The sequence below is a fragment of the Pan troglodytes genome, chromosome 11 (assembly GCF_028858775.2).
Source record: "Pan troglodytes isolate AG18354 chromosome 11, NHGRI_mPanTro3-v2.0_pri, whole genome shotgun sequence".
NCBI lineage: Eukaryota > Metazoa > Chordata > Mammalia > Primates > Hominidae > Pan > Pan troglodytes.
In genome coordinates, this window is record NC_072409.2 from 10,035,195 (window position 1) to 10,062,084 (window position 26,890).

The 26,890-nt window shown below is 53.3% G+C and overlaps 1 protein-coding gene across 3 annotated transcripts in view; it reads right to left on the reverse strand.

The window, feature by feature from the left end:
- Nucleotides 1–15,069, reverse strand: part of CERCAM (cerebral endothelial cell adhesion molecule) — a 33,093-nt gene extending 18,024 nt beyond the window's left edge. The window contains exons 1-5 of one of the 3 annotated variants that reach the window (XM_063787503.1): nt 15,041–15,069; nt 13,790–13,883; nt 10,839–10,962; nt 10,098–10,272; nt 311–430 (exon numbers count right to left, since the gene is read on the reverse strand). The gene's annotated coding sequence lies outside the window, so the exon portion shown is untranslated. Of the gene's footprint in view, nt 1–310; nt 431–646; nt 779–10,097; nt 10,273–10,838; nt 10,963–13,789; nt 13,981–15,040 lie in introns of those variants that run through there. The other 2 variants (XM_063787502.1, XM_063787504.1) reach the window with 2 other exon arrangements.
- Nucleotides 15,070–26,890: the final 11,821 nt, after the last annotated feature.

Consider the following 26,890-nt stretch of genomic DNA (forward strand, 5'->3'; position numbering starts at 1 on the left):
AAAATCGGGCTGATAACGCCACCCATCTGGGAGGGTTTGCAGGGATTCCTCGAGAGAATGAATGCACTGGCAGCTTTTCCCGCGTGGAGCCTGACACACAGGTAGAGCTCCGCCCTGGGGCTGGGAAGACAGGACTGGAGGAGAGGGAGGCTCCCCCTTCACCCTCCCACCGCTGGGAAGATCTCCTTTCCTAGGAACAGCACGGGGTCTCCCTTCAGCCTTTTCCCAGGGTCAGGGAGGGGAGCCAGGGCTGTGCACACTATCTCCACTGCAAGGGGAGGGCTGAAGGTCCATAGAGGAAGGAACTTACCTAGTGCAGGGGCAGCACGTGCGCACTGAACCCCGGAGTCCTGATCTCTAGCCTAGCTCCAAAGCCTCCACCAGGATCGGGTGGCAGCTTCCATTTGAGGCCATTTCTAGGCCAGCGGCCCTGCAATGAGAAGCATTCTGGAGAGATGCCAGATTCCTCCTCCCTTGCACGGTAGTCCCCTGCGGGAAGCCACTCCCAGCCCCAGAAGAGGGATTCCCTTTCTAAAGCAAAGCAGTGTTCCCTACTTCACCCACCCCAGAGTCATTCCACAGCCTCTCCCTGTCCTATTGGTCCAAGGGTGCTATGGTCAGAATGTCCGTGACCCTCAAAACTCACATGTTGAAAACCTAATGTTGGCTGGGCGCGGTGGCTCACGCCTGTAATCCCAGCACTTTGGGAGGCCGAGGTGGGCGGATCACGAGGTCAGGAGATCGAGACCATCCTGGCTAACACGGTGAAACCCCATCTCTACTAAAAATACAAAAAATTAGCCGGGCGAGGTGGCGGGCACCTGTAGTCCCAGCTACTCAAAAGGCTGAGGCAGGAGAATGGCGTGAACCCGGGAGGCGGAGCCTGCAGTGAGCCGAGATCGCGCCACTGCACTCCAACCTGGGCGACAGCGAGACTCCGTCTCAAAAAAAAAAAAAAAAAAGAAAAAAGAAAACCTAATGTTAATGTCAGGGTATTAAGAGGCGGGGCCGGCCCGGCGCGGTGGCTCGCGCTTGTAATCCCAGCACTTTGGGAGGCGGAGGCGGGCGGATCACGAGGTCAGGAGATCAAGACCATCCTGGCTAACACGGCAAAACCCTGTCTCTAGTAAAAAATAGAAAAAAATAGCCGGGCGTGGTGGCGGGCACCTGTAGTCCCAGCTACTCAGGAGGCTGAGGCAGGAGAATGGCGTGAACCCAGGAGGCGGAGCTTGCAGTGAGCCGAGATCGCGCCACTGCACTCCAGCCTGGGCGATGGAGCCAGGCTCCGTCTCAAAAAAAAAAAAAAACCAAAAACAGGCGGGGCCTTTGGGAGTTGATTGGGTGGGCTACCCCACCTGAATGCGGCTAGTGCCCTTATAAAAGAGGCCTGGGGGCCGGATGCGGTGGCTCACGCCTGTAATCCCAACACTTTGGGAGGCTGAGGGGGGTGGATCATGAGGTCAAGAGATCAAGACCATCCTGGCCAACATAGTGAAACCCCATCTTTAGTAAAAATACAAAAATCAGCTGGGTGTGGTGTCGCGTGCCTGTAGTCCCAGCTACTCAGGAGGCTGAGGCAAGAGAATCGCTTGAACCCAGGAGGCGGAGGTTGCAGTGAGCCAAGATCATGCCACTGTACTCTAGCCTGGCAACAGAGCGAGACTCCATCTCAAAAAGAAAAAAAGAGGCCTGGGGAGCTTGTCAACCCCTTCTGCCACATGAAGACACAGCTAGAAGGCCCCAGGTATGAGGAACGGGCCCTTACCAGACACCAAATCTGCTGACGCCTTGACCTTGGACCTCCCAACCCCCAGAACTATTAGCAATAAATTTCTTTTTTTTTGGCCAGGGGTTGGGGGGTGGTTCAAGCAATTCTCCTGCTTCAGTCTCCTGAGTAGCTGGGATTACAGCCGCACACCACTATGCTTGGCTAATTTTTTGTATTTTTAGTAAAGATGGGTTTTCACTACGTTGGTCAGGCTGGTCTCGAATTCCTGACCTCAGTTGATCCAGCTGCCTCAGCCTCCCAAAATGCTGGGATTACAGGTGTGAGCCACTGCACCCGGCTGATAAATTTCTGTTGTTTATACATTATGCAGTCTAAGATATGTTGTTATAGCAGCCCAAACGGACTAAGACAGGGAGCTTCCTGATTCTTCCCTGGCCTCAAGTCCTCCTCTTCCCCCCAGTCCTCCCACCCTCCCCAGTAGTCCAGCCTGTCACTAACTTTCTTGCCTCAGAGTTTTCCCATCACACCTGCCTGGAAAACCCAATAGCCATCTTGTTTTGGGGCAGGTTGGGGCAACTGCAAACTCAGGGTCTCTACCCTCACTTGGGCTCTCACCCAGCCCAAGAATCCTGTTTCCCTGTGTCCCCTGCCCACTCCCCTCAGGGCATTTCAAATGCTTCCAGTCATTGAGGCACGGTGGCTCATGCCTGTAATCCCAGGACTTCGGGAGGCTGAGGTGGGCAGATCACTTGAGGCCAGGAGTTCGAGACCAGCCTAGGAAACACAGTGAAACCCTGTCTCTATTAAAAATACAAAAAAAGACCGGGGCAGTGGCTCACACCTGTAATCCCAGCACTTTGGGAGGCTGAGGCAAGTGGATCACCTGAGGTCGGCAGCTCAAGACCAGCCTGACCAACATGAAGAAACCCCGTCTGTACTAAAAACACAAAATTAGCTGGGCATGGTGGCGCGTGTCTGTAATCCCAGCTACTCAGGAGGCTGAGGCAGGAGAATCACTTGAACCCGGGGGGGCAGAGGTTGCAGTGAGCCGAGATCGCGCCATTGCATTCCAGCCTGGGCAACAAGGGCGAAACTCCGTCTCAAAAAAAAAAAAAAATAGTAATAATACAAAAAAAAATTAGCCAGGTGTGGTGGCACATGCCTGTAGCCCCAGCCACTTGGGATTCTGAGGCAGAAGAATCACTTGAACCTAGGAGGTGGGAGTTGCAGTGACCCGAGATCACGCCACTGCACTACAGCCTGGGTGACAGAGTGAGATTCTGTCTCAAAAAAACAAAACAAAACAAAACAAAGCCTCCAGTCTTCTCAAGCCCCCATTCCACTGCCCCTCTCCCCCAGCAAAGATCTCTCTACTACTTTTTGGAGAAAATAGAAGCCATTACCTGGGAACTCTCATTTCCAGCCTCCAAACCTTCCACCTCTGCCCTCAGCCAGCCTCAGGAGGCACACCCCTCCTCAACAGAACGGCCCCTGTGAAACCGCCTTTGCAAATTTGTAACTCAGGAAATTATGACAGCGGAACAAATCAGACCTAACTGATTCTGTTTTGCTTCTAACCCTTAAGCTGTCCTTGTTCACTCCTGGGCGTAGGCTGAACTAACTTTGGGAAGGAATTCAGTTCATGGTTTGACTCTGAAACAAAATTTATAACAGCCCTTTCCCAAAAAGACCCTTCTTCTTGCCTGGGGTCCAGTCTGCCTTTGCAGGACTGGCAAACTAGCTATAAGATTAGAAATTACAGTTTAGGGGTCATGCAGCCTTTGGGTCCTCCCCAAATTGCTCCTGGGGTAACATCACTATTGTAAAACCTAAAGTCAGTGCTTGAGATATTTTGCAGACCCTGCACCCGATGGATCAGCTGACACCAGCCAGACCAGTAATCTGGCCCAACCAGTTCTACCATCGCACCCAGGAACAGAAGACATTAAGAACACCTAACTTCCACCTCCTATGATTCCATCTCCAATCTGACCAATCAGCATTTTCCACTTTCCAAGCCCCTACCTGCCAAATTATATTTAAGAACTCTGATCCCCACATGACTGGGGAGAACCGATTTAAGTAATAATAAAACTCCGGTCTCCTGCACAGCCGGCTCTGTGTGAATTACTCTTTCTCCTTTGTAATTCCCCTGTCTTTTTTTTTTTTTTTTTTTTTTTGAGACGGAGTCTCGCTCTGTCACCCAGGCTGGAGTGCAGTGGCGTGATCTCGGCTCACTGCAAGCTCCGCCTCCCGGGTTCACACCATTCTCCTGCCTCAGCCTCCCGAGTAGCTGGGACTACAGGTGCCCGCCACCACTCCCGGCTAACTTTTTGTATTATTAGTAGAGACGGGGTTTCACCGTCGTCTCGATCTCCTGACCTCGTGATCCGCCCGCCTCGGCCTCCCAAAGTGCTGGGATTACAGGCGTGAGCCACCGCGCCCGGCCTCCCCTGTCTTGATAAATCGGTTCTGTCTAGGCAGCAAGCAAGGTGAACCCATTGGGTGGTTACACCTGGTCCCCTCACCCTTCCTGGATCCCCATCCTCCCTCTCTTCTAGGCCCTTCCTTCCACTTATCAAAGGACTTGGATCTCCCACAACCAAAGATAAGAAAGCACCAAGGCACCCCTGTGGCCTCTAGCTGTGGCCATAACTCACTCTCTTCCTCCAAGCCCCTTGAATGGTGAATGTGAACCTTGTTCCCTGTCTCACTCTTCACTTCCTTCCATTCTCTGCTTGACACACATCAAGGTGGATCCTGCAGAGACCAGAGTCCTCCAACCACTCCCCCGAGTGGACACTTCCTCCTCATACCTGCATCCAGGCTGGAGTGCAGTAGCATGATCATTGCTCACTGCAGCCTCGAACTCCTGGACTCAAGCCATCCTCCCGTCTCAGCCTCCTGAGTAGTTGGGACTACAGGTGCATACCTAATATTTATTTATTTACTTACTTTGTATAGACGGGGATCTCACTATGCTGCCCAGGCTGGTCTTGAACTCCTAGACTTAAGCGATCCTCCCACCTCGGCCTCCCAAAGTGCTGGGATTGCAGGTGTGAGCTACTGAGTCCGGCCAGCACGCCTTTCTAAAATGCCTGACAATAACTCCCTTCAGAGCTGCCACCGCTGAGCACAGAGCTCAACCCCTCAAGGGGCAACAAGGCCCTTCATGGCCTGCCTGCATCTTCTGCACCTCCTCTGGTCTGCAAGCCCTCCCCCTGACCCGACCTTATGCTCCAGCCAAATTGCACAATTTACAGTTTCCAGAATACTCCATGCTTTTGGACCTTCCCACATCCTTTTCTATTTTTTCCCTTGGTCCCGCTGCCTGGATTGGTCTTTCCCTTCCTGGGCAGCTTCTATACTCTGGGTCCTATAGTCTCAGCCAAAACTTCCTCTCTCTGCAAAGATTTCCCTGATGCCATGTCTGGGAGACATATCCCTACAGGTCATTCTGTATGATCCCGTTCATTCAGCAACTATTTCCCGAGCACATGCTATGTGCAGGTGGAACGCTAGGGGCTGGGAATACAGAGATGCACAAAACAGAAGCAGTCTCTGCTCCTAGGCTCCTTACATTTTGGTGAGGAGAAACAGGAAACAAGCAAAACAATCAATGAAGAGATCATTTCAAGGAATGGTAAATGCCATGAACAAATTGAAATACATGATCAAGAACTGAGAGTAGGCTGAAGGCAGTGGCTCACACCTGTAATCCCAGCACTTTGGGAAGCCAAGCCAGGCACATTGCTTGAGCTCAGGAGTTCCAGACCAGCCTGGCCAACATGGTGAAACCCTGTCTCTACAAAAAGTACAAAAATCAGCCGAGCATGGTGGTGCACACCTGTAGTCCCAGCTACTCAGGAGGTTGAGGTGGGAGAATCACTTGAGCCCGGCAAGCAGAGGTTGCAGTGAGCTGAGATTGCACCACTGCACTCCAGCCAGGGCAACAGAGCAGACACTGGCTCAAAAATAAATAAATAAATAAATAAATAAGAGAGAGAGAGAACTGAGAGTAGTTGGGAGTCGAGCAACATTCAGACAGAGGGGTCAGGGAAGACATTTTGGAACAAAAGGAAGAGTTAATCAAGGGGAGATCTGAGGGAAGAGTGTTCCAGATGCAGGAACAGGTAGAGCAAAGGCCCGGGGTGGGAACACGAAAGGCGGCCAGTGTGATTGGAGCAAGGTGAGCAAGAGGATATGGTAAGACGTGAGGTAAAATAGGTAGGAACGGCCAGGTCACCCAGTGCCTTGAAACTATGGCAGGGTTTTGGTTTTGGTTTTGTGTTTGAGAAGGAGTCTCGCTCTGTCACCCAAGCTGGAGTGCAATGGTGCGATCTCGGCTCACTGCAACCTCTGCCTCCTGGGTTCAAGCGATTCTCCTGTCTCAGCCTCCTGAGCAGCTGGGATTACAGGCAACTGCCACCACGCCCGACTAACTTTTGTATTTTTAGTAGAGACGGGCTTTTGCCAATGCTGACCACCCTGGTCTCAAATTCCTGACCTCAGGTGATCCGCCCACCTCAGCCTCCCAAAGTGCTAGGATTACAGGCATGAGCCACTGCGCCCAGCCATATGGCAAGGTTTTGGATTTTCTTTTTTTCTTTTCTCTTCTTTTCTTTCTTTCTTTTTTTTTTTTTGAGATGTAGTCCCACTCTGTCACTCAAGCTGGAGTGCAACGGCATGGTCTTGGCTCACTGCAACCTCCGCCTCCCAGGTTCAAGGGATTCTCCTGCCTCAGCCTCCCGAGTAGTTGGGATTACAGGCGCTCGCCACCATGCCCGACTAATTTTTGTATTTTTACTAGAGACAGGGTTTCACCATCTTGGCCAGGCTGGTCTTGAACTTCTGACCTCGTGATCCACCCACCTCGGCCTCCCAAAGTGCAGGGATTACAGACGTGTAATCCCTACTAAAAGTACAAAAATTAGCTGGACATGATGGCACGTGCCTCTAATCCCAGCTACCTGGGAGGCTGAGGCAGGAGAATTTCTTGGACTGGGAACCAGCAGGCGGAGGTTGCAGTGAGCCAAGATCGCACCACTGCACTCCAGCCTGGGCCAGAGCAAGACTCCATCAAAAAAAAAAAAAAAAAGCCCGGGTGCGGTGGCTTACGCCTGTAATTCCAGCACTTTGGGATGCTGGGGCGGGTGGATCACCTGAGGTTGGGACCAGCCTGGCCAACATGGAGAAACCCTGTCTCTACTAAAAAATACAAAATTAGCCGGGCGTGATGGCGGGTGTCTGTAATCCCAGCTACTCGGGAGGCTGAGGCAGGAGAATCGCTTGAACCTGGGAGGCAGAGGTTGCAGTATGCCGAGATCTCGCCATTGCACTCCAGCCTGGGCAACAAGAGCAAAACTCTGTCTCAAAAAAAAAAAAAAAAAAGTGCTGTCCTGTGGAGCCTAAGACCTCATTAGCTGGGTCATGCCTGGAAAAAAATGATTGCTCGGACCCATCTGGCTGAGCGCGATCCAGATCCTATGGGGTTGACACCTGGTGGGGCTGCCGGTTTCTGCCTGCAGCATCCTCACCCACTTCAGCCATTGTAGTTCTGACCAAATCCAGGTGATGGCGCCAGCGCCTCAGGCTTGACTCTGGCTTCCTGGAGTAGAGACCCTGCAAGAACCGTCCCCCTCCCCAGCGCCTTCGTCCCGCTGGGAGCCTCAGTTTCAAGGCCTGCCTGCCCCCGGCAAAGACTTTGTAGCATGGCTCCACCAGGGAGAGGGGAGCTGAGGCTGGCAGACTCAAACTGGGGGCCAACCCCTACTCCTAGATGTTAGGGAGGTGGGCTACAAGAGCCCCTTTGGGTCAAAGAGAAACTAGGGGTATCAGGCCACTGGGAGTTGGGGGTCAGGAACCCTGGTAGGCTGCTCTGGTCCAGTGGACTCTGGCCACACCCCCATTAACCCTCTGCGTACCCTGCCCCACCTCATTTGAGGTCCCAGGAGCTGCTTCCTTGCCAATGGGTAGGGGCAGCCTGGGGGTGCCCCAGGGCCCAGGTAGGGCCCCCGGATTGGGAGTCCTCATGGCCTGGCAGTCAAACAGGCTTGAAATGGGGACCCAAAGCAGAGAGGATGCTTGCATGCTCTTACCAGCTGCCAGCTTCATGTCTCCTGAGTTGGGGGATCTCTGGTCCCCTGTCCTGCTTTGTGGCCAAGGGAGCCCAGGATCCTGGCCAGAGGATGGGACCGCACCCCACTCCTGGTTCTGGGTGCAGTTCGGCAGATGGGAATCCAGGAGCTCAGCTTGGGCACCCTCCCCACCTCCGGCTCCAAGCCCGGTTCCAAGAGGACCCAGGGCTGAGCAGAGGCTTGTCCCCAATATCCTCCCCTGCCCCTCATCTTTCCTATTTGAGGGAAAACTGACACCCTCAAAGCCCAGCTGGAGGCATCCCTGCCCATTCTGCTTAGACTTAGCACACCCTGGTCTCTGCTCTAGGAATCTGCCCTCAGCCCCCCTCATTCTGGGGGTCCACCCAACACCCACACACACTTCCACGGACCACCCTCTCTCTCCCTTTTGGCCATGCCCTCCTCTCCCCGGATCCCAGATGTGCAGCTGTCCTCCTCTGAGGCTCTGCCTCTGTTCTCAGGAGGCTGGGACCAGGCCAGCTGTTTTCTCTGGGCAGCCAGCTGTTTTGCCCATCAGGAAGCAGTCCTGGCTCCTCCGCTAAAATCGTTGCTGTGGCTGCAGCGTGGCAGCCCTGTTGAGCCAGGTCCTGGGAGCTGTTAACTCCTCTGGGCCCAGGCAGCCCCTTCCCTCTCTCAGCCCTGATACCTTCTGCTTCCCCCTGACCCACAGAACTAGCCCATCTCGGGACTTCTAGGGACCCCAAGAAGACCAAGTTTTGCTATCCCCACCCCCCTCAACAACTCCTAACCCCCGCCCCACTCCACAGAGCCTTGTCCTCAGGTGAACCCAGCAGGAGGCTCAAAGGGATAAATGTTAACCTTATTCAGAATAATAATCATAGCTATCATTAACCGTTTGCTGTGCGCCAGGCATCTGCTAAGTGCTTTTCTTGGCGGTGGGCGATGGAGTCTCACTGTGTCGCCCAGGCTGGAGTGCAATGACGCGATCTCAGCTCACTGCAGCCTCTGCCTCCCGGGTTCAAGCGATTCTCCTGCCTCAGCCTCCCAAGTATCTGGGATTACCCGCCACCATGCCCAGTTGATTTTTGTATTTTTAGTAGAGATGGGGTTTCACCATGTTGGTCAGGCTGGTCTCCAATTCCTGACCTCAGGTGATCCACCTGCCTTGGCCTCCCAAAGTGCTCAGATTACAGGCATGAGCCACCGTGCCCAGCCTGCTAAGTGCTTTAAATGTATTATATAACTTGATTTTCACGACAACCCTGTGAAGTCAGGAAATCTTTTTTTTTAATTTTTTTTTTAGATGGATTCTTGCTCTGCCGCCTAGGCTAGAGTGCAGTGGTACCATCTTAACTCACTGTAACCTCTACCTCCCTGGTTCAAGCAATTGTCCTGCCTCAGTTTCCCAAGTAGCTGGGATGACAGGCACGTGCCACCAGGCCCAGCTAATTTTTGTATTTTTAGTAGAGATGAGGTTTCACCATGTTGACCAGGCTGGTTTTGAACTCCTGACCTCAAGTGATCTGCCCGCCTTGGCCTCCCAAAATGCTGGGATTATAGGTGTGAGCCACCATGCCTGGCCAGTTGGGAATATTTTTATTTTACAGAAGAGGAAACCTTGAAACTGAGGCACGGAGAATCTAAATAAATCACTTGCCAAGCTCATCCAGAGTTGGGGTTTGGGGTTGGAAACCAAGTCTGCCTGTCTCACTCTGGCCAGCCCTGGTGACTCTGGAACTGCTGTTGGTGTTACTGTTTAAGTTCCCTGGAGCTTTTTGCCCCAGGCTTTCTCTCCCTGTCCTCAGTCGCCCCACCTGTGGAATGGGGACACTCTATGCATGGAGTAAACACCACCAGTTCTGAGTCTGGAGCTGTGTCAGGTTCTGTGCTCGATTCTTTCCAAGTATTTATTAGCGAATTACTCCTCCTGGTGGCTACGGTCGGCCTGGGCTAGAATCCCAGCTCTGCTGCCTCCAGACTGCCTGGCTTTGGGCAAGTGACAGGACCTCTCAGAGTCTAGCAGTCTCCAAAGCTGGAAAATGGAGACAGGAAAAATGCCTCTGCATCTTTGATTTTGTTATGGAAAGGATGAGATGACGCAGATGAAGTGATTAGCCCAGGACCTGACCCAGTGGTAGTGGGTGGGAAATGCTGCCTGTTACTCTTCTATTTAACCACAATGGTCAAGGGCAGGATCCAAGTGGCCCATCCACCACCGCGTGCCCCCGTGCTCAGCTCAGAGCTGGTACGTAGGAGGGCTCCATCATTACCTGTGAATGAACCTGGTCCGTGGTCCCCACATGGGGAAAGCAGGCTGGGAGAGGGCCACACCTGTCCAAGATCACACAGTTACCGGGTGGAGCTGGGTTCAGCCCCGTCCGTGAGTCTGCCAAGGTCCCCTGCTCTGACTCCTGTACCCCTAGGGCCTTCTCTCAAGGCCAGAACCTGGAGTGGGGAGGGGACAGGGAAACAGGGACAATCTCAGGGCTAAGACAACCCAGAAGGTGACTTGGCTGTGGCTGGGTGGGATCTCAGGGTCTGGGAACGACCCCTCAGGATGCAGTGACCCGTGCTCTCCCTTTTTGTCCTCCCCCCCTGCCCACCATGGGTCAGTTCCCTGGTCCCAGCCTAGACATCTGGAACTGGGGCAGACAAAGGGCTGCGGGAAGGGACAATAACCTTCTGTCCATTTTCAGATGTCGGGCCGCGCCTGGCCAGGGCTGGGGGCCGGAGCCCCGGCGAGGCGGTGCCAGGCCCCCCGCGGGCAGCGGACAATGTTGGCAGTGATGGAGAGGAGGCATTTCAAAGCGTTTTGTTCCCGCTGACCCCCTCCCCCCAACATCTCGCCCCAGCTCGGGGCGAGGCCCCATCCCCACCCCCAGCCACCCAGGCCTCTGCTCTGGGCGGCTTGGGGACCAGCCACATTCTTGACCTCAGGGGAAAAGTTTAGACTCTTTGCGCCCTGGGCAACAATAACAGTGTCACAGAACTGATTTAGGAGCAGCACTTACCATCACAAAGCAGCAGACAAAGAGCCGGGCTGAGAACGCGCCGGGCCGCTGCGACTACTCCACCAACCGCAGCTCACTTCTCTCCAGGCTCTGCCAGGCAGGACTGGGTGCCAGGCCCCACACCCTAGGCACACCAGGGGAGGACTTGAGGTGGGCAGTCATCAAGAAGAGACAGGGGAAACCAACCGGGAATGTGGAGGCCTGAGAGCTAGTTCCTGCTCCACCACCAATTTGCTACGTGACCCTGAGCAAGTCCTTCCCCCCTGTGGGCCTCAGTTTCCCTATCTGTAGAAAGAAGGCTAAACTATAAGGCCAAAAGCACGAGGCTCTGATCTTGCAGGTAGAAGGGTTTCAATGAGGATGATGACAGTGGTGATGGTGGTGCTGCCAAGGCCCCCTCCTCCAACTCCTTTACCCCTAGGGCCTTCTTTCTTGAGGCCAGAACCCGGACTAGGGAGGGGACAGGGGAACAGGGACAATCCTATGGCTAAGTAAGACAACCCAGAAGGTGACTTGGCTGTGGCTGGGTGGGATCTCAGGGTCTGGGAACGACCCCTCAGGATGCAGTGAGAAGAAGTATTTGCCACTTGGTCCTGTGCACTTCAGAGGTGCCATGCACTGTGCTCACTAAGCCCTTTCAGACCTTCATACCCTTTTATCATGTAAACTTTCTCAGACTCACAAAGCAGATGTATAATTAGCTCCACTTTACACTTGATAAGCTAAGGCTCAGAGAAGTTGAGTCATTTGTCCAGCGCCACACAGCCTGGAGGTTGTGGAGCCAATACTCAAGGCGGAGCCGCTTCCTTCCTGAAATTATACTCCAGTGGGAAGGAGAGAGGAACAACGAGGCAGCTGGACATGGTGAGTTCTGGCTGGGAGGGTCTTCCCTCCCTGCCAGAAGGCTATGAATAAAGAAATGTCTGCTTATCCCCAGGGGAAATTCCACCCTTGGAGCAGGTGCCTTTATTTATTTATTTATTTATTTTTTGAGACAGAATCTCACTCTGTCGCCCAGGCTGGAGTGCAGTGGCGCGAACTTGGCTCACTGCAACCTCCACCTCCCGGGTTCAAGCGATTCTCCTGCCTCAGCCTCCTGAGTAGCTGGGACTACAGGCACCCGCCACTACGCCTGGCTAATTTTTGTATTTTTAGTAGAGATGGAGTTTCACCATATTGGCCAGGCTGGTCTCTCAACTCCTGACCTTGTGATCAGCCCTCCCTGGCCTCCCAAAGTGCTGGGATTACAGGCGTGAACCACTGTGCCCAGCTGCAGTTGCCTTTAAAAACGAGGTTGGACAAGCACTTTGGGAGGCTCCCGCCTGTAATCCCAGCACTTTGGGAGGCTGAGGCAGGTGGATCACTTAAGCCCAGGAGCTCAAGACCAGCCTGGGCAACATGGCAAAACTCCATCTCTACAAAAAATACAAAAATCAGCCAAGCATGGTGGCCATGCACTCCAGCCTGGGCGACAGGGTGAGACTGTGTCTCAAAAAATAAAAATAAAGTTTATTTAAAAAAAAGCTTGATTGATTTTTATCTGTGAACAGAGGTGGGCCTGGGTAGACACCCAGATGCAGGGGATTGAATGCAATGACCTCCAGCGGAGGCCTCCTAGGAATCAGAGGCACTATGGAAGAACGTTTAAGGGATTGGGCTCTGCAGCCAAGCTATGGGCTTGAATCCCAGCTCTTTTTCTCACAGTGTGTCCACAGATGAGTCACTTCAATGCTCTGTGTCTCAGTTTTCCAATCTGTAAAACTGACTCCACACTGCAGGAATGTGGTGACCACCATTCAGCAAGGTACGTGGACGACCTCAGAACAGAGCCTGACCCAGTGAGGAATGCCTGTTTCTACTCGGCAGGGTCCCCCCAGCCAGGTCCCACCTCAAAGCAGGCACCACTGGGGTGCTGTGGTATGCAGTCAGCTGTTGACCTTGCTTTTTGGGAAGTGGTTGGGCTTTAAAGACAACATGAGGGACTATGGTTAGACACCAAGAACAAAGACGCCATTCTCTGGGGGATGTAAGGCAAAAGCCAACCACGGCTTCCCAGGGATAGTCAGAGGAGATTGTGGCGCTCTGAGGCCCAGGCAGGGGCTGCTCCTGCTACTAGGCTGGGCCCTGGGCATGGTGCCTGGAGAGAGAACAGAAAGGAAAGGCCTGGAGGTGCTAGGCAGAGTCGGCTCCCTCCACCCCTCAGCCTCTTAAATTCAGGGGGAAACTGCATGTGGAGAGGGAAAGAGAGAGGTGGTCAAAGATGGCTTCCATAACACAAACAGCCTGCGGTGTGATGAGGGGGCCTGGTGGGTTTGAGTACCACCAGTTTGCTGTGTCACCCGGGATGAACTGCTAACTCTCTCTGAGCTCATTCCAAAGGTCTTTTAGAATCCAAAGTGTTAAAAGGAAACCATTACAGCAGCCTCTGTGATTTCACAAATCTAATCAGAAAGTTGGCTAGGCTGGGTGCGGTAGCTCAGGCCTGTAATCACAGCACTTAGGGAGGCTGAGGTGGGAGGATTGCTTGAGCCCAGGAGTTCAAGACCAGCCTGGGCAACATAGTGAGACCTTATCTTTTTTTTTTTTTAATATAAAGATATATTCCATGCAAGAGAGACCTCATCTTTTAAAACAGAAATTTAAAAATCATACAAATAAAAATAAAACACAAAAACCTGGCTGGGAATCCAGGAGTCCTATACCCTAGACTCCAGCCCCTCCTACCTCCTCACATTCCCAGCCCTCTCCTCCAGCTTCTCTAACCATCCCTTCAGCTCCCCTCACCAAACCATCAGTGACACACGAGTCCCAGACAGAGGGTGAGACAGTCACAACAGAAAAGGCCACAGAACCATGAGGACTCACGGAGATTGTGGGGGTCTTGGGGAGCCCCGACATGGACAACCTCTCCCTCCCTCACTGCCTGGCTGTGGGGCCAGAGGAGCACTCACCCGGGCAGAGCCTCTTGGGGGTACTCCTCAGCCCAGGAGGTGGATGGCACTGCTGGGGCGTCTCTGGCATAAGGTGACTCCCACCCAGCTCCTGCTGCTGAGAAGGACTGGTCAGGCGGGGCCCTCAGGTGCCAGACCGCCCTTCCTGGGCACAGATTTTCCTGGCATCTGCTGGGCAGGAAGGGCACTGGCTGGGGGTTGGGCAGAGGAGCAGGGAAAGATTTGAGCAAAGACGTCTCCCAGAGGGCTTGCCCCTAAACCTTCACCCCACTCTCCTTCTGGACACTGTAGGCCAAGGGTCCAGGAAGACAGGGAGCCTCAGGAGTGGGGAGAGGTCTGATCAAGGAGGCTGAGAGGAGCCCAGGCCCCTGCCCCCCGACCGCTCCCATCCACTGCCAGCAGGGCCCACACGGAGGTGTTTGCTTTTCCTGCCTCTACACTGACTCCATTCAGAGCAGCCAATCCCCACCCCCGGCCAACGACCAGAAAGTCAGGGCACCAGGGAGTGAGATCACGGCCCCCACCTTCCCCTCCACAACCCTTCCTGCCCTCTTCACTGCAGGAGATACCTCAGCCACAAGGGCTTCCTAGTTTCATGGACGACTGGGGCGTGGGGGGCGGGCAGGAGGAGAGAAAGAGGGAAACCAAGTCGAGAAGAGGGTGGTGGGAAGGAGTTGAGGAGAGGGACGCAAAGGGACACGGACGACAGGGCTCCTGATGAAGGAGGCCCAGGCAGAGATGGGGCAGGGACAGGATGGGGGAGCCACAGAGCAGAGGACTGTCTAGGAGGCAGGCAGGGCCGTCATTAACCAGTCCAGGGCCTCACAGCCTGGCTCTGCACCGGTCACGGCCAGCAGGGCCCGGAGTGGACACTGAGGATGGGAGCTCCTGGCGCCCACCTGAAAACCAGCCTCCTCCTCATCCCCGGAACAAGGGCCCAGGCAGAGCTGTGACCTGGTCTGGGGCCAGGGGAAGGAGGAGGGTGAAAAGTTTCCCCAAGTCAGAAGGCCATGGGGGAGGCATCTCAGGGGGTCCTGCTCTTTGCTGTCTCTGACTGTCACGTTGGTACATAAAGGGGGTAGAAAGGTCAGATGCGGCCTTTCAGGCCCGTGGGAAAAACTCAGCCCATTTCCCTAATCCATATTTATTGGTGTGAGACACTGGGGTGGGAGGAAGCCCGCTGCCCCCACCCGCCGCCCCGGCCAGGCCAGGTTAGCACTAAGAACAGGCTCCATGTCACCCAAATCCTACTCTTTGTCTCCAGATTGGCTCCAGAATCCTCCCCCATCCCTCCTCCCCTTGGTCCCCCCCACCCAACCCCCCTCGGGGTTGCCAAGCAACCATGGAAGAGTAGCTGAGATATTTTCTTTATTACAAGCAAAAGCAAGACAGCATCATGGCCCCAGGAGGGGAGCAGGGTGGGGGCTGGGGGAGAGGGCGTCCTGTGCTCTGGGGGGGACTCAGCCACCTCCACTTGTTCTGAGCGTGAGCAGTGGGGAGACAGGGCCCCAGAGCCCAAGAGAAGGAGGGAGATGGAAGAGAGTGTTGGTGAAGGGGTGGCTGGAGTGTGCAGACCCTGGTCCACTCTACACAATGCTAAAAGATGGGGTGGTGCCATGAGACCCAGGCCTGAGTCTCTCACCTGCCACCCACCAGCTGTGCCATCTGCACCCAAGTCACTTCCCTTCTCTGGGCCTGTTTCCTCCTTGATAAAATGGGAATAATAATATGTATTATCTCAGTTAATCCTCACAAAAGACCCAGGAGATGTTTATTTTTCCTATTTTATTGGTTAAGGAAGCTGAGGTTGGGAGGTATGAAGTCATGTGCCAAGCAGGTAAGTGGCAGAGGTGGGATTCCTGAGCCCCATCCCTCTCTTTTTATCTTTTTTTTTTTTTTTTTTTTTTTTTGAGATGGAGTCTCGCTCTGTCACCCAGGCTGGAGTGCAGTGGCAGAGTGGCGGGATCTTGGCTCACTGCAACCTCCGCCTCCCGGGTTCACACCATTCTCCTGCCTCAGCCTCCGGAGTAGCTGGGACTACAGGTGCCCACCACCATGCCCGGCTAATTGTTTGTATTTTTAGTAGAGATGGGATTTCACCGTGTTAGCCAGGATGGTGTCGATCTCCTGACCTCATGATCCACTCGCTTCGGCCAGTGCTGGGATTACAGGTGTGAGCCGCTTCGGCCAGTGCTGGGATTACAGGTGTGAGCCACTGCGCCCGGTCTCTTTTTTTTCCATAACAGCATTGTTGAGATGTAATTCACATGCCATGCAATTTGCCTACTTAAAGTGTATCATTCAACAGCTTTTAGTATATTCAAGAATTGTGCAACCATCACAACAAGCCATTTTATATTTTCATTATTTTGAAAAGAAAGCCCATACTCAGGCTGGACGTGGTGGCTCACACCTGTAATCCCAGGACTTTGGGAGGTCAAGGTGGGCTGATCACCTGAGGTCAAGAGTTCAAGATCAGCCTGGGCAACATGGTGAAACTACATCTCTACTAGAAAAATACAAAAATTAGCAGGGCGTGGTCGTGGGCACTTGTAATCCCAGCTACTCGGGAGGTTGAGGCAAGGAGAATTGCTTGAACCCAGGAGGCGGAGGTTGCAGTGAGCTGAGATCGCACCACTGCACTCCAGCCTGCGTGACAGAGTGAGACTCCATCTCAAAAAAAAAAGAAAGAAAGAAAGAAAGAAAGAAAGCCCATACTCATTAGCTATCATTCCCCATTTCTCCCCAACTGCCCTTCTCCCCAGCCCTAGGCAACCACTAATCTGCTTTCTGTCTCAATAGATTTGCCTATTCTGGATATTTCATGTAAATGGAATTATACAGTATGTCTGAGTCCCAATTATTATTATTTTTTAGACATGGTTTCTCTCTGTCACCCAGGCTGGAGTGCAGTGGCACACTCATGGCTCACTGCAGCCTCAACCTCCTAGACTCAAGTGATCCTTCTGCCTCAGCCTCCCAAGCAGCTGGGACTACAGGCACCCATCACCATGCCCAGCTAATTTTTTTTTTTTTGCAGAGATGGGTTCCCACTATGTTGTCCAGGATGGCCTTGAACTCTCGTGAGTCCCAACTGTTTAACTTCCAATGGTTCCTACTTCACTGGGTACTGGGGCAATAGAGTAAGAGGAGTGAGGTGGTGAAGTATTGAAGAATGTGGTCTTTGCAGATACGCAGACTTAGGTCTAAAACAAACCTAGGGCCGGGTGTGGTGGCTCATGCCTGTAATCCCAGCACTTTGGGAGGCTGAGGTGGGCAGATCACCTGAGATCAGGAGTTCAAGACCAGTCTGACCAACATGGAGAAACCTCGTCTCTACTAAAAATACAAAATTAGTTGGGCGTGATGTCACATGGCTGTAATCCCAGCTACTTGGGAGGTTGAGGCAGGAGAATAGCTTGAACCTGGGAGGTGGAGGTTGCAGTGAGCCGAGATCATGCCATTGCACTCCAGCCTGGGCAACAAGAGCGAAACTCCATCTCAAAAAAAAAAAAAAAAATAACCAAAACTCTAGCTCTTGGCAGGGCGTGGTGGCTCACAACTATAATCCCAACACTTTGGGAAGCAGAGGTGGGAAGATCACTTGAGCCTAGGAGTTTAGGACCAGTCTGGGCAACATAGCAAGACCTCATCTCTCTTTTTTATTATTTTTTTTGAGACGGAGTCTCGCTCTGTCGCCCAGGCTGGAGTCCAGTGGCGCGATCTCGGCTCACTACAAGCTCCGCCTCCCAGGTTCATGCCATTCTTCTGCCTCAGCCTCCAGAGTAGCTGGGACTACAGGCGCCCTCCACCACGCCTGGCTAATGTTTTTGTATTTTTAGTAGAGACAGGGTTTCATCGTGTTAGCCAGGAAGGATCTCTCTTTCTTTCTTTTTAGACAGAGTCTCACTCTGATGCCCAGGCTGCAATGCAGTGACGAGATCTACGCTCATTGCAACCTCCACTTCCTGGGTTCAAGCAATTCTCCCACCTCAGCCTCCAGAGTAGCTGGGATTACGGGTGCCCACCAACACACCCAGTTATTTTTTTTATTTTTTGGTAGAAACGGGGTTTCACCATGTTGGCCACACTGGTCTTGAACTCCTAAGCTCAAGCAATCCACCTGCCTCGGCCTCCCAAAGTGATGGGATTACAGGCACAAGCCACCGTGCCCGGCCTGGGACCCCATCTCTATTAAAAATAATAATAATTAATTGAGCCTGGGTGCGGTGGCTCATGCCTGTAATCCTAGCACTTTGAAAGGCTGAGGCGGGTGGATCACCTGAGGTCAGGAGTTCGAGACTAGCCTGACCAACACAGTGAAACCCCGTCTCTACTAAAAATACAAAATTAGCTAGGCGTGGTGGCACATGCCTGTAATCCCAGCTACTTGGGAGGATGAGGCACCCAGGAGGCAGAGGTTGCAGTGAGCCGAGATCACACCACTGCACTCTAGCCTGGGCGACAAGAGCGAAATTCTGTCTCAAAAAAAAAAAAAAAAAGATTAATTGAAATCAATAAAACCTATCCCTGTCATTCAGGAGCTCTGTACCTGGGGGAAGTTGCTTGCTCTCTCTTGGCCTCAGGTTCCTAGTGGGTAAAATGCGGAGAGTGATAGAATTTCTCTGAAGGGCTGTAGTGATGCATGTCAAGCGCTTAGCCCAGTGCTCAGTGCTTAATATATGGTAGTTGTTGCTAACTAGATTACAATGGTCCATGTATCTATTTATTCCTTGATCCAGGTATTTAATAAAACTTAGCACCTTCCGGCCGGGCGTGGTGGCTCACGCCTGTAATCCCAGCACTTTGGGAGGCCGAGGCGGGTGGATCATGAGGTCAGGAGATCGAGATCATCCTGGCTAACACGGTGAAACCCCATCTCTATTAAAAGTACAAAAAGTTAGCCAGGTGTGGTGGTGGGCGCCTGTTGTCCCGGCTACTCGGGAGGCTGAGGCAGGAGAATGGCGTGAACCCAGGAGGCGGAGCTTGCAGTGAGCCGAGATCGCGCCACTGCACTCCAGCCTGGGTGACAGAGTGAGACTCCATCTCAAAAAAAAGAAAAGGAAAAAAGAAAAAAAAAGAAAAACAAAAATTTAGCACCTTCCAGCCGGGCGCGGTGGCTCATGCCTGTAATCCCAGCACTGTGGGAGGCTGAGGTGGGCGGATCACCTGAGGTCAGGAGTTTGAGACCAGCCTGGCCAACATGGTGAAACCCTGTCACTACTAAAAATACAAAAATTAGACGGGCGTGGTGGCAGGCCACTGTAGTCCCAGCTACTTGGGAGGCTGAGGCAGGATAACTGCTTGAACCCGGGAGGCAGAGGCTGCAGTGAGCCGAGATCGCGCCATTGCACTCCAGCCTGGGTGACAAGAGTGAAACTTCATCTAAAACAAAACAAAACAAAACAAAACAAAAAAAACTTAGCACCTTCCAAGGGGCAGGCATTGTTCTAGGTGCTGGGGATATACTAATGAACAGGACATGATCCCTCATACGGCTTCTGTTCTAGTAGGTGACAAACAAGACAGCTGGTAAATATGACACTTTCAGGGAGTGATCCAGTCAAGGAAGACATCAACACAGCACGATGGGCTGAAACGTGCCGGGCAGGTGCATGTTTTAATCTGGAAGGCTTCCCTGCCCTGCCTTCACTCACTTCATAGAGAGGAAAATCTTCTGTAAGCTGAAAAATGCTAGGCAGGGTGGAGGGGTTCTTAGGATCCCCTCTGAGTGGGGACAGGTGGCCTGGCTCTGGCATCTTCTGAGACTGGAGTGAGTCAGGTTGTCAGTTCATTTCTAGAGGTAGGACACCTGGCCAGTCACCATGTAAGAGTGCCGGCCAGTCTTAGAGAATTCTCTTTGTATAAATGGTTCTGGCTACTGAAGCCCAGAGTGGGCAAGGGCCTGGCCTATGGAGGCACACTGAATAGCAATAGGGTTCTTTCCTCTATCCCGGGCTGCCAGGCCAAGTCACAGTGAAACCCGGATTGACAGAAACACTTGGGGACAGGAATCTAGGGATGGAAAGATCCGGCACAGAGGTGGAGCCTGTCGCCACAGCTGTTCCCTGGGCATCTGTCTGCATGCTCTGGGTCCTGGGCTTGCCTTAAAGTGCAGAACTGAGGCTGCTGCATGACAGAAGCCCCTCCCAGCCCCCTTCAATGAGCCTCACCCACAGCAATATCTCAAGTGCCACACCTAGAACCTCAGCTGATTGGCTGCAAACATCCATGCACCCACTGTCAATTCCTTATTAATTTCATCTTTCACTCCATTGTCCCAAAGTCTGCTTTTTCATGCATCCGTCTCCATCTACCATTCATTTAATTATTACTTCAATAAAGCATTCATCAATTCATTCATTCATTCATCTTTCATTCAACAGATGTTTACTGAGCATGTCCTTTGTGCTGAGCACAATGTTTGGTCAAATCCTTGGTAAAGGCCTGGTGCGGTGGCTCACGCCTGTAATCTCAGTACTTTGGGAGGCCGACAAGGATCACCTGAGGTCAGGAGTTTGAGACCAGCCTGGCCAGCATGGCAAAACCCTGACTCTACTAAAAATACAAAAATTAGCCAGGCGTGGTGGTGGGCACCTGTAGTCCCAGCTAAGTGGGAGGCTGAGGCAGGGAGAATTGCTTGAACCTGGGAGGTGGAGGTTGCACTGAGCCGAGATTGCGCCACTGCACTTCAGCCTGGGTGACAGAGCAGGACTCCATAACCAAAAAAAAAAAAAAAAAAAAAATCCTTGGTAAAATTCCAGGCCAGGCCAGGCCAGGTACGATGGCTCATGCCTGTAATCTCAGCACTTTGGGAGGCTGAGGTGGGCGGATCACTTGAGGTCAGGAGTTTGAGGCCAACACAGTGAAACCCCATCTCTACTAAAAATACAAAAATTAGCTGGGCATGGTGGCACACACCTATAGTCCCAGCTACTTGAGAGGCTGAGGCATGAGAATTGCTTGAATCTGGGAGGCAGGGGTTGCAGTGAATGGAGATTGTGCCACTGCACTCCAGACTGCGTGACAGAGTGAGACTCCACCTCAAAAAAAAAAAAAAAAAAAAAAAAAGCCGGGTGCGATGGCTCACGCCTGTAATCCCAGCACTTTGGGAGGCTGAGGCGGGTGGATCATGAGGTCAAGAGATTGAGACCATCCTGGTCTCAACCCACCTCTACTAAAAATACAAAATTTAGCTGAGTGTGGTGGCACGTGCCTGTAGTCCCAGCTACTTGGGAGGCTGATGCAGGAGAATCGCTTGAACCCGGGAAGTGGAGGTTGCAGTGAGCCGATATCACGCCACTGCACTCCAGCCTGGATGACAGACCGAGACTCCGTCTCAAAAAAAAAAAAAAAAAAAGCCAGTCCTGGTGGGAAGGAAGGGCTTGCTTAACTGGCAGTGTGGACAACTCTGCCATCTTCTTTTTTAATTTTTTTTTTTTTTGAGACGGAGTCTTGCTCTGTTGCCCAGGCTGGAGTGCAGTGGCGTGACCTCGGCTCACTGCAAGCTCCGTCTCCCGGGTTCACGCCATTCTCCTGTCTCACCCTCCCGAGTAGCTGGGACTACAGGCACTTGCCACCATGCCCGGCTAATTTTTTTGTATTTTTAGTAGAGATGAGGTTTCACCGTGTTAGCCAGGATGGTCTCGATCTCCTGACCTTGTGATCCACCCATCTCGGCCTCCCAAAGTGCTGGGATTACAGGCGTGAGCCACCGCGCCCGGTCTTCTTTTTTAATTTTTTTGTTGAGACAAGGTCTCACTCTGTCACCCAGGCCGGAGTGCAGTGGTGGGATCTCAGCTCACTGCAACCTCCGCCTCCTGGGTTCAAACAATTCTGCCTCAGCCTCCTGAGTAGCTGGAATTACAGGCACCTGCCACCACGCTCGACTAATTTTAGTATTTTTAGTAGAGACGGGGTTTTACCACGTTGGCCAGGCTGGTCTCAAACTCCTGACCTCAGGTGATCCGCCCGTCTCAGCCTCCCAAACTGCTGGGATTACAGGTGTGAGCCACTGCATCCTGCTGACTCTGCCATCTTCCTGAGAGTTGGTTGTGTGTGTGTGCTGTGTGTGTGTGCATGCACACCCGGGCTGTATGGTGGTGAAGGTGGAAGCTCATGATGACACATTACTTAACTGCAAGCACATGCAGAGGGTGTTTGGATCCTAACACCCACCCATTTCTAGAGAGGCAGGACAGGCACGATGGATAGGCACAGAGGCTGTCACTAAGATTCAGCCTCCTGGAATCACTTGTCCTGGAAGCCCAAGGCAATGCTGGCTCTTCCTGAAGTCTTCCCACAGCTTCCCTGTTGGAATGAATCTCTGTCTTCTATAATCCCCAGAACCTTGCTAATTCTTCAGCTACCGTGCTTTCCCGGGGCTCTGCTTTCATTAGAGTTGGCTGGGTATTTGTGTCTGTTGGTCCACTTGGATACTGGCTACTTCCGGGGGGCAATGACACTATTTGCCTTTCTCCCTTCCCCTACCTTCAGTGCACACACAGTGCTTTGCAAACATCGGTCCACTAAGCGTTGCTCACGGAGAATCACTCAGATAGACCGTCAAGAACACGGCTCCAGAGCCTGCTCTGCCACCGCCGGCCCTCACCTGGGAACCAGCAGTAGCCTAACTGGTCTCTGGTCATCAAACTTGCCCTATCCCCCTATCCCCCCTCCCCCTATTCTCCACACTTCAGTCCCAGCAAACCTTTAAAAATGTAAATCTGAACTTGTCAGACCTTTCAGGATCCCCACCGCGTTTAGGATATAATCGCAAATCCTCCCAATAGCCTAAGAGCCTGGCAAGGTCGACCTCAGCTTTATGTGGAACTTCCCCTTCCTCACTGCGCTCCAGCCACACCAAATTTCCTTCCTTCTCTGAGCTCGCCAAGTACTTCTTTAGAGCACGCTGTTCCCTCCACCTGGGACAGTGCTCGCCTTCACCTAACTCCCCACTCCTCCTCCCCCAGGATCTGCCTCCGTCCCACACTGTGCGTCTCCTCTGGGGACATCTGTCCTCTGCCGAGTCCTGGGCGAGCACACAGTAGGCATTCCATCAATATCTGTTCAGTGGCTGCAGTTAGCAGCCTTCTTGGCTCCTCAGTTCCCTGAGGGTGCGGGTGAGGGCAACTCACTTCTCTGCCCAGTACTGATGGGCTTTAAATACCTCAGTTGGGCATGGTGGAACATTCCTGTCAAATTTCAGCTACTCGGGAGGCTGAGGTGAAAGGATCCCTTGAGCCCAGGATTTCGAGAACCAGCCTGGGCAACATAGGGAGATACCCGTTTCAAAAAAAAAAAAAAAAAAAAAATTGGCTGTCTGGCCGGGTGCAGTGGCTCACACCTGTAATCCCAGCACTTTGGGAGGCCGAGACGGGCGGATCATGAGGTCAGGAGATCGAAACCATCCTGGCTAACACGGTGAAACCCCGCCTCTACTAAAAATACAAAAAATTAGCCGGGCGTGGTGGTGGGTGCCTGTAGTCCCACCTACTCGGGAGGCCGAGGCAGGAGAATGGCATGAACCCGGGAGGGGGAGCTTGCAATGAGCCGAGATCACGCCACTGCACTCCAGCCTGGGGGACAGAGCGAGATTCCATCAAAAAAAAAAAAAAAAAAAATTGGCTCTAATGTACCCTGGGGACAGAAAAGCCCTTCTCCTAGAAGGCAGCTAGGACCTAGCTTGGGAGCCCCCAACTCTCTTTTTTTTTTTTTTTTTGAGATGGAGTCTCGCTCCGTCGCCCAGGCTGGAGTGCAGTGGCACGATCTCGGCTCACTGCAAGCTTCGCCTCCCGGGTTCATGCCATTCTCCTGCCTCGGCCTCCGGAGGAGTAGCTGGGACTACAGGCGCCCACCACCACGCCCGGCTAATTTTTTGTATTTTTAGTAGAGACGGGGTTTCACTGTGTTAGTCAGGATGGTCTCGATCTCCTGACCTTGTGATCCGCCCACCTTGGCCTCCCAAAGTGCTGGGATTACAGGTGTGAACCACTGCACCCGGCCAGCCCCCAACTCTTTTTTAAATTTTTATTTAAAAATCTTTATTTTGGCCAGGTGTGGTGGCTCAGGCCTGTAATCCTGGCACTTTGGGAAGCTGAGGAGGGTGGATCACTTGAGGTCAGGAGTTTGAGACCAGCCTGACCAACATGGTGAAAACCTATCTGTACTAAAATACAAAAATTAGCCAGGCATGGTGGCGGGCACCTGTAATCTCAGCTACTCTGGAGGCTGAGGCAGGAGAATTGCTTGAACGCAGTTGGTGGAGATTGCAGTGAGCCGAGATTGTGCCACTGCACTCCAGCCTGGGTGACAGAGCGAGACTCCCTCTTAAAATAAATAAATAAATAGTTTATTTTTATTTTTGTAGAGATGGGGGTCTCACTTTTTTGCCCAGGCTGGTTTTTTGTTTTTTGTTTTTTTTTTTTTTGAGACCAAGTCTCTCTGTTGCCCAGGCTGGAGTGCAGTGGCACGATCTAGGCTCACTGCAACCTCCACCTGCCAGGTTAAGTGATTCTCATATCTCAGCCTTCTGAGTAGCTGGGATTACAGGCGCTTGCCACCACACCTGGCTTATCTTTGTGTTTTTAGTAGAGATGGGGTTTTGCCATGTGCCCAGGCTGGTCTTGAACTCCTGGGCTCAAGTGATCTGCCCGCCTCGGCCTCCCAAAGTGCTGAGATTACAGGCATGAGTCACCTCACCAGTCACAGGCTGGTATTTAACTTCAGGCTTCAAGCAATCTTCCTGCCTTGGCCTCCAGCCTCGGCCTCCCAAAGTGTTGGGATTATGGACACCAGCCATGGCACCTGGTAATCAGAGACTATTGTTGCCCAGTCCATCTTGGTTGTGTTCATGCCAGGCTGGGGTGGGCTGGGACTGGATTATAATGTATTAATATAAGGTGATACAGAGTGTCTCCTGGGTCTAGCCGTTTTAAGTGTGCATTTACGTCCATCCCCTCTGTACCTACTAAATAAAGGCTGGGAAACTAGAGTGTGCAGTAAGTCCTAAAGCTCTGGGTTTCTAGATCCCTAGTGGGTGCGGTCTCTGGAGGTTGGGGATTGGGGCTGCATGCCTTCTGTCTTATCCTCCAGCATGGTCTTCTCAGGGGGTGACCCTGTGACCTCCAGAATGCTCCCCCTCCCTCTCCAGCTGGAAGCTCCAGGGAGGAGCCTAAGGAAGGAGGGCTCTGCAGTTTCTTCATCTGTAAAATGGGGCTGATAACAGCACTTACTTTCCAGGGTTGTTGTGAGGAATCAGTGAGCTACTACCTTCAAAGAGCTTAGTGCTTGGCACACAATACACTCTTTGCTGTTATTATTACCAAATGGAGCATTCCCAGGAGTTGGGATCTGGTTAGCAGGACTCCCTCCCTGTAAAACCCGGGCTGCAAGAATTACCTCCCACAAGCAACATTCTTTCAACTTTTATAAGAAACTCCAAGAAGTCTATGTGGCTCATTTTAAAGTCACCGGGCATGCGTACAACCACCCACAGATATTTAATGATTGGTTGGGGGGAGGGCACTCTACTAGGCCCTGGAGGCACAAAGATCCATAGGACCCGTTTCCTGTCCTAGGGAGGAGACTCAGACAAACCGATATTCACAATTCAGCCGGGCACGTGGCAAGGCCACCCAGAGATTGTGAGGACAGGAGAGCATTTCAGAGCAAGGCAGCTTGGTGTGCCAGGACAGAGGCAGGGGTATTCTGGGTGCTTGGAGAACCCTGGGGTGAATGGAAGGCAGGCTGTATGGGAAAAATGGCCACACACTCCCACTTTAGGGTGTGAGGTTCATTGGGAAAGACAGGCTGGGCTTTGGGGGTGAGAAGCTGGCTATGTATTTACCCAGTAGACTGAGAACCGTCTCTGCCAGACCAGGCTGGGGGTGGGGCTGGGGGTGCATTAGACCTTGGACAGAGCCCCTGCTCTCCTGGATGGGTGGACTGTCCAATGGAAGAGACAATGACAAGACAAGCATTCACAGATTCCACGCCCCTCTCACACCCACCTGCTCCCCTCCCCCCACCCTTGCTGCTAGCCCCGAGGTACCCAGGAGCCTGCTGGAGCCTGGGAATCAAGCTCTGGTCCTTGGTCGGGGGAGGGGGCAGGCTCCAGCTCCCGCGTGGGGTGTGGTCTCCAGGGATGGCATCCTCAGCCCAGGGGTGGGGACTGTACCCCCTTCTCCTTTATCCTTCAGCGTGGTCTTCTCAGGGGGTGACCCTCTGACTTCCAGACTGTTCCCCCTCACCCTCCAGTGGAAGCCCCTGGGCAGGGGCCTAGGGAGGGGGCTCCAGAGGCCTTTGGTTTCCATGCAGCTGGGAGACAGGGGGTGGGCCGTAAAAGACTCTGGGGTGCCCTGGGTGCTCTTGGAGAGCTCAGCCAAGGCCGGGGCCTGAGTCAGGTCCACGGGAGAGCAGGGCCGGGATGCTGGTGCCTGGCCCAGGAGAAGGGAGGGGGCGATGGGCAAAGGGGTCAGGCCGAGGGAGCAGGCGGGGCATCGGGAGTTGAGGGCGCCGAGTGGGGGTGGGAGGACGAGGGGTCCGACCGGTGCAGAGGGGGAGGCGGCCCCCGGGGAGGGGCACGCTATGTCTTTAAGAGCTGCCTGAGCGCAGGTTGCAGCTGCCTGGCCAGCCCGAGAGACAGCGGAGATTCATTACCCGCCGACACAATGACCATTGATGGCCCCGTGGCGTTATTCAAATCCAGTACCAATTGCAGCCGAGCCCCTTTCTCCGCGCCAGGCCCGTATTGTTGGAGCGGCCCACTAAAAGCCCGCCCCGGCCCCGAGCCGCCAGAGGCGCCCGCTCGGGTTCAGCCTTGCGCCTCGGCAGCCCGCCGGCTCCCAGTCCGGCTCCACGGGCGCTGCAGGTGACCCGGCGGCGCATTCCAGCACTCCCCGCCGCCCGGGCCACCGCCGCCACCGCCACCGCAGGCGCCCCGGCCGCGACTCAGCCACAGGAAAGCGGAGAGCGCCCGAGCCGGTGCGTGCGCGGGGCTGGGCGGGGGCGGGGGACCCACGAATCCAGCAGCCCGGACCCCGGGCTCGGAAACGCGACCCGGCCTGGGGCTCCTGCCTTCCGGATTCCCGGAGATCCCAG